This window comes from Carya illinoinensis, chromosome 5 (assembly GCF_018687715.1).
Source record: "Carya illinoinensis cultivar Pawnee chromosome 5, C.illinoinensisPawnee_v1, whole genome shotgun sequence".
NCBI classification, from domain to species: domain Eukaryota; kingdom Viridiplantae; phylum Streptophyta; class Magnoliopsida; order Fagales; family Juglandaceae; genus Carya; species Carya illinoinensis.
This window is the reverse complement of record NC_056756.1, coordinates 44,517,146-44,531,615: the sequence shown is the minus strand read 5'-3', so window position 1 is coordinate 44,531,615 and position 14,470 is coordinate 44,517,146. Positions and strand designations below refer to the sequence as shown.

Genomic DNA, 14,470 nt, shown 5'->3' with positions numbered 1-14,470 from the left:
TACACACGATAGCAAAATAAAATACCCAATTACTGCTTCACCGAAACTACTGAATACACTTGCACTCTTCTGCGCCACACCTCCCCTGCACTCCACACCGCCGCACATCCCCAGCCAGTCGCAACCCGGCGAAACTCCCCTGTCTGTCGCAGCCCTCCTGCCCTGCGAAACTCCAGCTCGTCCGATACGGTGTTTGCGACTGATCAAAAACTGTATATTCCTTCTTTTTTTCAGTTCCACTTTACTCTCAAAGCCCCAAACGGGCAACTCCTTTTTTTTTTAATCAAATCTCGTCAATCTTTACAAGGTCGGTCTCTCCCACCCCTCCTCATTTTTCTTTTTATTTTTGAGTTATGGTAGTCGATGTTTCCACATTTTAATCATGCCCTTGTCCTCAATATTTTTTAGACTTTACACACCTTCACCGTGTTTTCCTACAGTTGATTGGAACATTTTGTGCTTACGATATGATATTGTTGAAATTGAATTTTGATAATTTTTTTTCTAGTTTGTGCTTTTGTTGTGTAGTGAATTCCCGATTCTTTAATTTTGGGCTAGAGTTTGGAATTTATTTGATTTTTTGTCCAATGGAGAAGTGGGTTTTTGGCGTATAGAGCTTACAATCTGTTGTCTGCAAGTGAGTTTTAAGATGAGAAGAGATAACTTTACAAATGGGTTTGTTTTTGCTATCCTGTCAAATGGTGCTGATGGAGGGAGTGAGAGAGAGGTGGAAGAGAGAGAGGGGGGGGGGGGAGGGAGGGAGCAAGATGAAAAACTGGAGCTCGAAGTGAGAGAGAGAGAGAGAGAGAGAGAGGGATGAAAAACTGATTGTTACTTTGTAGTGCAGTCATAAGGTTGGAAAATAAAATGTCTACGTGGCACATTACAATTGGATGCGGTTTTTAAAGGGGGAAAGGTTACGCCGGTTAGAAGATTTTCTCATTTTAGAATATGGAAACTGGAATTGTTTCCAACCAACAGGATATATAATCAATGGAGACATTGCTTGAAACCGAGGACATGCAGTTTCAAGTAGACTTTACGCGACAAACAAAAAACACCCACTTTTAAACACAAAGCTCCGTAGACGCCGAATGTCATTTTCTTTTCTTCCTGTTTAGCTGTTTGGCTCAATTGTTTCCTTGGCTCGGTTATTTGCTCGGCTCAATTGTTTGTTTGACTTTTCTTTGAATATGCATGCCAACTATTTGTTAAGGTGTCCGAACCATTTCTCTCTCTTTTTATCTGTCTTTGAATCTAGCACATAGAATTCTGGCTCATTTGGAGCATAATTCAAAAGCATTGATAAGAGAAAACCTCAAAGACCCCATGTTGATAAAAGAAGTTAAAGAACTCTCATTCACAACGGACGGGCAAAAAAAGATTTTTATACGATCGTTAGACAACATTTTCTCTTGAATGTAGAGAACGCACGTGTTACCTCGACATTTGTCAATATGGCTATAAATTATAGTGCGCCCCGTATATAGGTAGAATTGATGCAAAAGACACCAATTTCTAAGAAAAGTCGGCACTTCTTTTTTTTTTAATTAATTAATTTATTTATTTAATATTGGGGAATTTAGAAAAGGGGATCAATCCAAGACCTCTCTTTAGAGCATCCTCATCCAATTCTCCATCCCCATCCCTATAATTTAACTCAAAATCACATTTCCTCAAAATTTTTCCTAAATTTTATTCATCTTTTAAAAACCTCCTACATCCCATTCTCCATTCCTATCTCTATTCTATTAAATAATATTTTTCTATTCTTTTTTTATTACTTTTTTCTTTTACTTCTATTTACAAATTTAACTACTCAATATTTTTTCTTATTTTTTGAACTATTACTCTAGTGAATATTTTAAACAAAAATTTAAATTATTTTTTTGTGAATATGATAATATTTTTAAAATTAAATTTTTTATATTTTCGTAATTAATTAAATTATTTTTAAAATTATTATTTAAAACTATAATAAATATGAGTATGAGAGAAAGTGTAGATGATTGAAAAATTATTTATTTTATATATTAGAATAAAATATTGATAAAAATAATTTAGGGAATGAATAGTGAGTCCCCAAATATGGGGACTTATTGTTTATTCCCTAAACCTTTTTCCTAAAATAGGGATCTGGATGTGGGGGGTATTTTGATTAAAACCTCAAAATAAACTCTAAATTATGAGGAATATGGTGTTTTGGAGAACCGGATGGGAATGCTCTTAGAGGCTGGGTCTTATGCCATCTAAACTACATATTTTTGGCAGAAAAGTCGGCCTTATTCGGCCTCAATCCTTATAAGCTTCTACATAAATGACAAAAATAGCTTCAGGTCCATATTATCTCTCTCCTATAATTTGCAGTCTACCCTTAGATAATTGTCTTCTCTTTTAGTATGAGCCCGAACTGGACTCATACTTAGAAATTTTTCTTTTATTTAATGATTAAGCAAGTAATTATCACTGAAATTATATAATTTTTAAATTTTTTCGTAATGGCTAAGGATGTTAAAAAAATATTTAAAAAAATGATAAAAAAATAAATACACTACAAATTATTTTACCATTACTTTACCACTTTTTTTAATTTTTTAATTTTTTAAAAATTTTTCTTTTACTTAATGATTAAGCAAGTGACTATCACTAAAATTATATATTTTTAAAATTTTTTCTTAATGGCTAAGGATGTTAAAAAAATATTTTAAAAAAAAGATAAAAAAATAAATACACTACAAATGATAAAATAGTGATAAAAAAGTAGTAAGTGTATCATTATCCTACCGAAATGTATTCGAGAGTTCTAAATCTATACAAAGATTGAAGATCAGGAGAATAGTCAAAATAAGAAAATAAATAAAATATGTACACTATCGTGTTGCATGAATATGAACCTTTTAAATCAGCCTTTTTATATATATAAAAAAAAAGGATTCAAATTTTCTAGGTCATCTATCCTTCAAGTCACTAACTTTTACCACCTGCTAATTAAAAGGGCATAATCTTAGGAATATTACACTCTTTTTTAATTTTTTTGGTAGCGTCTTGAATGGTTCTTTGTTGTGTTCTATGGGTAAAGCTTTGTTTTCTGGTATTTTATATATGTTATTTGTTGGGTTATGTGGAGTCTGGTTGTGAACTGAGAAGACCGTAAGTTAAGAGTTCGCTCAACTCTTGCTCGACATTGTGCTCAAGCAAAACTCAAGGAAAGAGTTTGCTTGAGGTGCGTTTGATGGTTGGCTCGAGCATACGTCAGATAGAGAGTTTGCTTGAAGCTTGTTCAATATGCTGCTCGAGTGAATATTGGACAGAGTTTGCTCAAAGTGTGTTCGACATTCTGCTCGAGTGAATAACTCAGAAAGTTGCCGCCTAAGGATTTTTGGTATCATGCTATATATATATGTAATGTTTTATTTGTTGAAAAGAAGCGTATTGAAGCCAAGAAGGAGAGGAATGGCGTTTGAGCTTTCTTGCGAGAGAGAGAGCCCAAGAGAGAGAGATTTGAGATTGTGAGTAGAGGGAAACTCTTGTCGCTTACTGTGTGTTGTAAATCTCCTCTAAATAAAAGCCCCTATAGCTCCGTGGACGTAGGCACATTGTGGAACATTGTAAATCTTGTGCCATGAGATCAGTGGTTGAATCAACAATTTTTCTTAGGGAGGCCAACTTTTCTACAACGAGACATTTATATAAAATGAAAAAATATTACAAAATCATAAAGCATAACTATATATAAAATTAAATTTCGATCATTTGCCAAATAGCGTAGAAATAAAATTTTAAAAACACAACTTAATGACTGTTAGAGATTTTTGACGACAATATTTCATAGAATAATATTCATCTATTATTATTTTTGTAAATATAAAATATTTAGAAATTATTTTCTTCATAGAAACTATCAAGTGATATTTTAGAATACCACATTTCATTCTAATATCTAAGCTAGTTTATCAAATTTAATATACCTTGAAAATATATACTATATATTAATTATATAAAATTTTGGGACTATAAGAAAAAAATTGGAGAGAGACATTTCTAGGTATATTGAAATTCTAGAAAATTTTAGATAACATATATGGATTATAGAATTATATTGAATAAAATCTTGGAATCTTGGAGCTATTTTGATAACTTGATACCTTCTCCCAAGGCAGGGGTAGGGGAGGGATGGGTTACTACTGCCCTTAATATACTCGGTAGCATCATTATTTTGATGTGCTCTAGAATGCCTAGCTAGTAATTATCGATTTCAAATGTCCAAAAATATGAAAGAGCTCAAATGGAGGTATCATATATATTGTTTCAAATACAGATCATCACATGCATGCCCACTACCTAACTAGTAACATTTACCATTTATACAGTACTGTGATCAAGCTGGGGCAACACGTTAAGAGTAGATCAAAACATTGGGTCCTCAACCTTATAATAATATATTTAAAGCGTACATATATATAGAGCATAAGTGGCACTACAAGAAATTAGCCCTTTTGCAGCGCTTAAAATCCTTGCAAATACATTCAAAAAACGCTGCAATTGATCAATTGCAGCGTTATTACCCTCCTTGCATGTTCGACAGTATAAAAGTGATATTTTTGATCAATAGCAACGTTATTAAAAAAACACTGCAAAAGACCTCAGTTGCAGCGTTTTTTAACCGCTGCAAAGTCGCTCATTTCACGCTGCAAAAGGCCACCCCATGTGATTTTCATGGCGCTGGATTTGATCAATTGCAGCGAAATTTATCCTTGCTATATCACTAAATATCGCTGCAATAGCCTCCAACAAAAGCAGCGCTACATTTGGTTCGTTGCTTTTGTCATTTTTTGCAACACTTGAAATCGCTGTAATTGATTTATAAGCGCTGCAATTGTGTACGTCAAAAGCAACATACCGTTCTAGCGCTGCTTTTGATTGTTTTTGCAAGGACTAAAATCGCTGCAGAAAAATCAAAAAGCGCTGCAAATGCGCAAAAGCAACGCTTGCTTCCTGTGTTGCATTTTGCATACTTTTCAAGGACTAAAATAGATTATTTGCAACAAATTTTGCCTATTTGCAAAGAATAAAAATCGCTGCAAATACTTAATTACAAAATAAAAAAAAAAAAATTACTACTGAAACATACAGTTTCAGTAATTTTTTTCACTTGTATTAGAAGCAAAGTTAGTAGATCAGCTAGGATTTAATTCCCTTTACTTAATAATACAAAGGGTACATAGAAAATGTTCTACAAAGTACATTCAGTATACAACAAGTAGAAATATGTTCAGTACATTCAGTATACAACAAGTAGAAATATGTTTAGTACATAGCCAAGCAGAAACTTCAAGTCGAGCCTAAGTGCACTTCATCACTTTCAACTAAAGTAATTGCTCCCATATTCAAGAAAAGATGCTAGGCAGTAATAGGGTCTATGCTCTTGGCAAGGGTGAGTGGAATATCGCTCCAAGATCACTGCAACTAGTTGCAATATCAGCAACTCTCTAAATATATTTCAACAGATTATGAGAGATAGACTAAAAATAGAAATAAAGGCATACCTGTATATGAGTTTTCTGGAAAGACACAACACCAACAAATTAGTAGAACAAAAAACCTGGAAAGTGAAGAGCATGAAGTTATACAGACGGGAAAGCCTTATTGTAGATGAAGAATGCATTGAAACCTACTTTCCATAGTAGTTGTAACACATCAGCATCAATCTAATTTACTGATCTCAAAGTAGAACTCCATTCAAGTAAAGTACAACTTTTTAATAAAACCTCTTTTTCATAAAATTCTGGAAAACATGTGTATTGTTAACACTAGAAGCTTATCAATAACTATCCAAACCAAAACTCCTGTGCAAATTTACAAACAATTTACTTAGATATTTATTTAGGTCTCCGCTGCTTTCAAACTACACTTTTATGATCAAGGTAGAGATAATTATCCATAGGACTTGCAGCCACCAATCTAAATATATATAGATTAAGCAAAATTAGAAATGAGCATGATTTATGGGTAGACATAGCATAAACACAGGAGGAGATAATTCTTGATAAACCATAAAATTCTAATGAAATCCTTAGTTGTTATCTTAGTTATTAGCTTGAGTAGAAGGTAAAAAAATACATACTGATCTCTACTAGTTTAACACATAAAAATGGAGGCCTAAACATAATTGAAAAATGATTCAACCTCAGGAAGAATTATTGTTAAAACTATAGCAGAACTTTTTTGTAGAAACTTTTGGCATGGAACAGTTAGCTGTTTTCAATTACAAAACTTCTTTTATTTCTTTTACCTCCATATGATGTCCATGTCGTGCTCGAGTACTAGGATGCATGATCTTTGAACTTTTTTGTTAAGTTCTCTTAGTATGAAAAAAATAAAAAATAAAAAATTCTTTATAACTTAAACCTGTATTCACACACACTGCCAATATACAATCTTTTTTGCCCAAATACTTGGTCCAAAGTTTGATGCAGTGTCGTGGTTTTGGTCAGAAAACCTGTAGAAGTCTGATCCATACATAGACAATCAAATGCAAGCAAATAGGACAAAAGTAAGCTACAAATCACGTCCAACAATTACTGAAGATTTTGTGGGTACTTTACATCTTAAATCTTGGGACTAAGCTTTTGCTTTTGAACATAAGGAAGTTGACAAACAGGTTCCAGACTGAGATACTACCATAGTAACACTAGCATGTTGATCTTATTTTGTTTATGGTGTGTGTGTGTGTGTGTGTGTGTGTGTATTTATCTTTTTTCACACAGTTGACATTTCCTTCACAATATACACACATCCTCTTAAAAAACACACAGGCTATGGACCTTGGCTAAGAGCTCAACCAATGAATTCTACTATTTTTGATGTCAAGAGATATGGTGTTTAGATGAGGCTACCATAATCTTGCCTTAAAGTTAGGAGTGTTTGTACTTTACATATACAAACATTCTTCACAATCAGCACAACTAATTAGAAGCAAAATACACAACCTCATCTCTGTTATTAGACTCATAGAATAAGCAAAATCAATATAAATGAAGAGCTACATGTTTCCTCAAATTTCTAGATTCTTTTTTACAATTTTCTTTAATTTAATCTAAAAATCTTTTGGATGCCAAAAAAATTCTATTTATAAAAATAGAAATCATATGTGCATTGCATGCCCAGTTTTCTGTGGGAAAACAAATAAAAGATCAAAAATAGCTTTCACAAAAGATGCAAAACAACACCTCATAGAAATCTTATCCAAACAACTTCCTGGAGCCATTAATCTACATGCACCTACCTTTTTCTAAACGGAAAAAAGAAACATATAACACATTAACTAATCATGTTCAGCCTACTTTCACTAAACTCAATATAAACGCAAAACTGGACTCACAAAACTGGCCCAGATAACCTGAGTGGATAAAAGGTAATCTCCATACAACTTCCAAATATATCACAATACCATTCAACTCCTAAATTCTAGTAGCTATAAAATATCTCCAGAAAAACATAATTAAGTACATAAAGTCCAAATGATTTACGATCCACTTCGCCCATTATTGTAAAAACTTGGAAGTGATTTTATATTCAACAAACTGCCATCTAAAGACAGTAAAATATTCCAAAAAAAACCCAAAACTTAAAAGGACCCACAATTATTAGAACCAGAGAGAGAGAGAGAGAGAATACCTCAACAGTCCAAAAGAAGAAATCCAGAGGTGTTCTTGATGCCAATCACTATCAAATGGACTGGATGATCACCTTTAATAAAACACCAGTCATGAGATGGAGAAAGGAACATTCTTTAATTAATTGGCACAACTTATATTGCATTCTTTTTAATTTTCTTTTTCTTTTGCATCTCTTGATGTTATGTTATAATGTTCCAAAGAGAAATTTTCTATCATACACTACTGGAAAACATTACTGTAAACCCACAGGTTATATTTTGCCAAACACTTTTCACCTAAAACCAACTAGGGAAAATCAGCTACAAAGCACTTTCCATACCCACTCTTCACTTAGGGAAAATCAACAACAAAGCACAACCTCAACCCATTTAACTTCTCTCCATACTTAGCACTAAGCCAAAACTTTAAAACTACTCAAATCAAAAGCATTTATGATGAATTCATGAACATGACTAATAACATGCTTGCTGTCCAATAAAGGCCATTGAGTTTTCTACATGAAAGATATATAAAGATGGAGTGGTGGGTTAAGAATGAAGCAATGATAGGAAATTACTTAGAAGTCCAAGGGAACAATGACCAATAACCAAAATCTGGAATTTTCACCACAAATGGCATTTGACTGCTTTTTAGTAATTTGTTGGAACCTCAATTAAATGAAGAGCTAAAGCTCACAAGCAATGAGGGGTCTGTGTATTTTTATTTTTTTCAATTTTAGATAAGCAACTCTCTAAAACTGAGAATGAATATGTATATATATATATATATATATATATATATATATATATATATATATATATATATAAGTATATGAGCTCATTGCATTTGGTTACATGCATTTATATATAGTGTTTTCAGTAGCTTAATTATAAATTATCCTAGAGGATTATTAGCTTTAATTACTTGGTAAAATGTGAAACAATAAATTGATAATTGTTGAGGGAAGGGCCACACGCATACAAATTAATTAGATTGCATGTGGTACTGAATGTTTAGTAATAATCATCATTCTATCTACCTCAACATTTTCCAATCTATCTATTGGGACATGTTCTGATATACATCAGTTTGGTGCTTGGAGACAGAGTTCAGGACAGTTGGGCATTTCTCAATTATGTATCTTTATGAAGATTTTCTTTGGCAAAAAGCGTTAAAGTTGATTGAGGTTGTTGTTGTTGTAAATCTTATTCGAAACTGGAGATTAGGGAGTCCATTAAGGGGCCCTCAAAATGGGAAGTGGAGGGGTGCTTTTCAAAAATAAAAAATAATTACTGTAACAAAGATGTAGGTGAGGATGCATAAAACATGTCAGGAGAGGAGTAAAGACAACTATTAGCAGAATATAGGGGTTTTTTTACAAAAAAAATTAGATTCAGTTTTTTTTTTTTTTTTCTTCCCGTGTTTGAGAAAAATGAGTTTTTAAGTTGTCATTACCATCCCTTTCCATTATTCCTATATCATGTCAAGGTGCAGCACTATAATGGACATGTATGGATCACAAACTCTTCAAATGTGTACCCAGAAAAACTAACATAAGCACATAGGAAAGCAAGAAACACAGTTTGAAAGTGGTTCAACTAGAATAAGGAGTCTTTTTCTCCTTCGAACACATAAGCTCACATTATACATACACAAACACATAGGCAATTTATGCATAAATTGAAACAGCAAACCACCCCTGTTTCTACTTGACCTAAAGGTTTCATTAAGAACATTTTCTATTTATCCAAAATAGAGTAAACATATTCTATTTGTCCAAAACAGAGTATCTTACCGAGTGGAGGGGACGATGGGATGGAGGCGAGTTGGATAACCCACTAATACAGGAAAAGGGTTTGCTTGTTGTCGAACGGCAGATTTGGGAATGTCGAAAGTCGCACTTTTTGAACTGGAACATGCAGAAATGGGAGTCATGCACGACGATGAGTGGATTTTGATTCCGCGGTCGCCAAATCGGTGGAGTAGCTCTGCTGTTAGTGATGGATTTCGGTGGAAGAGACAGCAGCGTAGAGAGAAAATTAATGGAGGAGAAGAAGTTGGGGAATTAAAAAATGTTCGAGATTTGGGAGTGTACGAGAGCAAAGCGACGGGGAGGGGGGAAATCACAGGATTTGGGAGTGTACGAGAGCAAAGCGACGGGGAGGGGGGAAATGTGATTTTAGGGCGTTTTGGCGCTCTTTCTTTAAAAATGTAATTGCAGCGAAAACACCCGTCGTTACAAAACTTTTTTCTTTTTCCAGCAGTTTTGTCCGCTGCAATTTAAGTTAAAATCGCATGTAATTATTTTGCAGCGAAGTTTTTCGTTGCAATAAGTAAAAATCGCTGCAAAATTGAAAAAAGAAAACTGTTGTTGTAAAAGTCTGCAACGTACTCCAAAAACGCTGGAATTGATAATCAATTGCAGCGATTTTATTTCCAACAAAATTAAAATCGCTGCAAAAAGTCAAATTTCTTGTAGTGTGGGGTCTAATTAAAATAAATACAGGCTAAAATGTGACGTTGCCGGGTTGAAATTTATGAAGAAACAAACCATAATTATTGATTTCCACGTTTTGTTGAAATTTTGTTGGGACAGTACTCCATGGTTCTGGTTTTATTTTTATTTTTATTTTGTTATAGTCTGATCTTCCCATATATGTAGTTTCCGTGTACAATAAAAATGTTCGTGTCCATTTAAATCTAATTTAAAAAATAATGCAAAAGAAAAAATGAAGACAGACAAAAAATAAATGTGACTCGACTTGCGTTGAACAAGACGATCGAAAAAACAATAGCAGTCTCAGCAGTTTTAATCAATGTTTTGAATATCGTACCGGATGTCGTACTGATCAAGACACTGAAACGAAATATTTCGATACCGATACCGTTTTAGGATAGTCGATATATAAATAAATTATATATATAAATATATATAAATTATATTTTAAAATAATAGTCTATATATGAATAAATTATACATGAATATATATGTATATATAAATTATAAATAATCTGGTATGAATTGGGGATCAAAAAATAAGATTATAGCTTGAAAAAATGAAAAAAAAAAGAAGAAGATAAAGGTCGAAATACCGGCCGGTACGTAGGCCGGTATTTCAGCTGGTACGAAACAGATACCATACCTGTATCGGCCGTATGGTACGGTACAAAAAATAATGGTTTTAACAATTGGGGAATGCCTTTATTTGGAGACTGCAGTACATGTTTAGATAATTTTATTTTTAAAATTTTTTAGGATTATGAAAATATTTCTCTTAATACTTTTTTTATTTAATAAAGAATATGTAGATGTGGTGTCTATTTTGGAAACTATAAATAGAATTTCTCTTTAACAATTTTCAATTAATTGAATAAATAGCCAAATGACAAATAAAAATTTAATTGAAAATCAGAAAGACGATATTATTTAAACAATTACTTATGAAATCCAAAAAAAAAAAGAAAAATTAATAAATAAATTGTTTGTCAGATTATAATTATAATAAACAAATAATTTACAAGCTTAATCATAAAAAATCCACCAATAATTTTTTTTTGCACCATTGAAGTAAGCTGTATTTTGTAAGACCCCTTGTCTTTTGCTTTGTTTTACTCTTCCACTGACTATCAAAAATCCACCGCTTCTATTTTTCTTTTCCTCTCTTGACTCTTCTCTCTCCACTGCCCGCGAGTGACATATTGTAATGGTGTTTAATTTAATTTAATTATTATAATTTTTTTAAAATTTTTAAATAAAAATAATATTTAAATAAGATTTTATTTAATTTTTATTATCTCATATGATCTTCGACGATGTCATCATATCTTTACTGGTATTATAAATAGTATTGTAACCAAACGAGACGATCTCCGGTTGGACGAACTAGTCCGTCTCTACATCGGTCTCTCATATCTTTCGACTTTCGACGTCATCATCAGTGAACAAATATAATTTCCTGGATGCTTCTCCAAGCCAAAGAGTCAAAAAAATGAATGACTCGAAAGTACGCTCCAGCTTCTTCAATACGACTTTCGCAAATTGAATACGTCAACCCAACTCAATTTATTGTGATCTTCTCTTTCAATTCGTGCGGGCTGAGTATTCTGAAAATATTTTATTATTATTTTTTATCCTATTTTATACTATTTACTATTATTTATTACTATTTAATATTTTATAATTATATTTTTATTACATTTTCAAAACTATTAATTTATTAAATATTTAAAATTACCTCAATACTCAAATGGCAACCACATACATACATACACATACATATATGTATGTATGTTTGTTTGTCTACAGCTGTGTAAAGCACGCCTTGTTTCCTAATCCTGGCTAGCTCCTTTTGATCTCTCAGTTGATGGCAATAGGAATGTCCGAATGGCCCTCTGTGCTGGACTCTTGATCTTTAGAATGATCCTTCTACTCCTGCTACTCCTGCTTCCTCAAGCTTTCAGCCTTAACCATACTCATTACTGTGCTCCTTCCTGTGGTAATATCCCCAGCATAAGCTATTCCTTCCGACTTGTAAGCGATCCAGCAAATTGTGGAGATGGCCGAAGGTATGAGCTCTCATGTGAGAATCACCGTACAGTATTATCCTTATCTGGTAGAAAATACTACGTACGAAAAATCAATTACAATAACAACACAATCCGAACGGTAGACTCAAGCATTTAGGAGGCCAATAATTACTCCTTCGTCCCTCTTTATTTTCTAAACTATGGTAATTGGTCGTACTTTCGTCCATATTTCCCAATTTAAGAAGAATTAAAGTGGAACATATCTATGCGATACTTAGTACACGTAAAACCCTCAGAAGTTGTGGTTATTGTAAATTGTGAAAATCCAATAACCTCGCCGTCCTATTTGCATTTGGAGATTACTTCAAGTTGCTCTAATAGTAATAATGGATGTACATCTTCTTCCAACTACTCTTTATCATCCAGATATTCCCAAAGGTACATATATCTTCCAGTTGACAAGGCGTACTCAGTAATGGGTTTGGGGGACTCGTGCAAAATAGAGCAAATGTCTTTGACATCGTGGCCAGAAAATGTTTACCCAAATATTTCCTGTACGGACCTCCGCGGTATATTCTTATATGGTTTTGAGCTTCAATGGTTCATTCTCGGAGATGGTGAGAATCGCATCTGAGCTAGAATACTCAAGTTCAAATTAAATAGATCATATTTTAAATGCACGCTCGCAGCTGATCATATCGTCATTATTTTAATTTACTTTTGCATATATCTATCTATTATAATAAGTGTCCATCCCACATGAACAATAATAAACAGTAATTTTCTTGTTTTTGTTGTGTAGTTACATTTTTACCCTTGAGTTGCTTTTATTTTTAAACCAATAAAAAACTCTGCTTTTACTTTTACATTTTTGCCCCTTGATCTTCTAATACAACAAGTATTAATTGCTAATTAAAAGTTTTTGCCCCTTCTTTGTTCTCTAGCTCTGAAGCTTTGCGTCATCAGGTATGATTTGTTATTTTCCTTATTCTCAGTTAAATTTTTTTGATTGCTTATTACATAATCTGTTTACAGAGCACTTAGATGTAAACAAAAATTACATAACCTCCTAGGAATGTATGAAAAAGATTACAAGGCCAAACAACAGGGACAATCAAAATTAATCTTCGATTTGTATCTCCGTCAGTGGGTTACATCAGAAGCTGCTAACTGCTAACATATACAATATCTGGAAAAAAAAACAAAAAAAGTAAGATCTAAACAAATTGTATATCTGCTAACATATACAATAACAGGAAAATAAATCCCAACAGATTGAATAAAGACTTTCAACTCAATAAATAAATTAATGAAATCAAAAAAATCAAAAGATGTAGTACATGTATAGATCTTAACATATTTTTTAAAGTCAGAACGAAACTCATAGTGACAAAAAAGATCAATCTAGATCGGAAAGAAGTTGACTTTTCAAAACTTATGAATTACACATACGTTCAGATCACATCCAAACAAATATGATCCATACCGAGTATGAAAAATAGTACAAGAAAATACATTTGCAAACAAGTAAGGGAAAAATTATTACACAAACAGAAATAATAATAAAATAACTTATTTTAGATGTACAAAAAACAATTCCTCCATATCTGAGAAATAAACTTTCAGATTTGTAAAGTTTTGTAAGGATTTTTGATATCTCGGTGATGCTAAATACAAGAGACGAGAAAAGAGATTAGAACTTCAACTTTCTAGATTAATAGTCAATCCTTTAATCAATTTACACCCCACTTCCAAATCTTTTATAAGACCCCAAAATATGCCGAAGAAAAAGAAAAAAATCTCACATTAGTCGTATATGTTGAAGCGGTCCGTGAGTTTGGGTGTGGCTAGAACTCTCTGGTTCGGTAAATGGCGGTGCATGGCGATTCTAAGTGGTGATTCGTCATGGATGCTAACAGAATGGAAAAGAGAGAGAGAGAAAGAGAGAGAGAGATATTTTCTACAAAGCCCAAGCCCATAAAAGGCCCATAAAATGATCATGGCAAGAGAATCTTCTAATTTAAACAAGAGACACGTAAGGGGTCAAACTCAACAGCAAGCATTATATTATTAACTCATCTCAATTTTTTTCATTTAATTATTATAGTTTTTTTAAATTTTTACACAAAATATAATAAATAATTCAATTTTTTCAAATTTTAAAATAATAATAATATCAAAAAAATAATATTCTAATAATATTTTATTTAACTTTTAACTTTTATCTCAACTCATCTCATCTCAACTCACTATCAAAACCTTATCTCAATGGTTTCATTGGTAAA

General features: G+C 32.6%; 1 long non-coding RNA gene across 1 annotated transcript; it reads right to left on the bottom strand.

Moving 5' to 3' along the window:
- Positions 1–5,562: 5,562 nt before the first annotated feature.
- LOC122310837 lies at positions 5,563–9,589 on the bottom strand. Its single transcript, XR_006242692.1, has 3 exons — positions 9,454–9,589; positions 7,678–7,749; positions 5,563–5,602 (listed from the first exon to the last, which is right to left on the bottom strand). It is a non-coding gene; the product is annotated as an uncharacterized LOC122310837 (long non-coding RNA).
- Between the last annotated feature and the right edge of the window lie 4,881 nt (positions 9,590–14,470).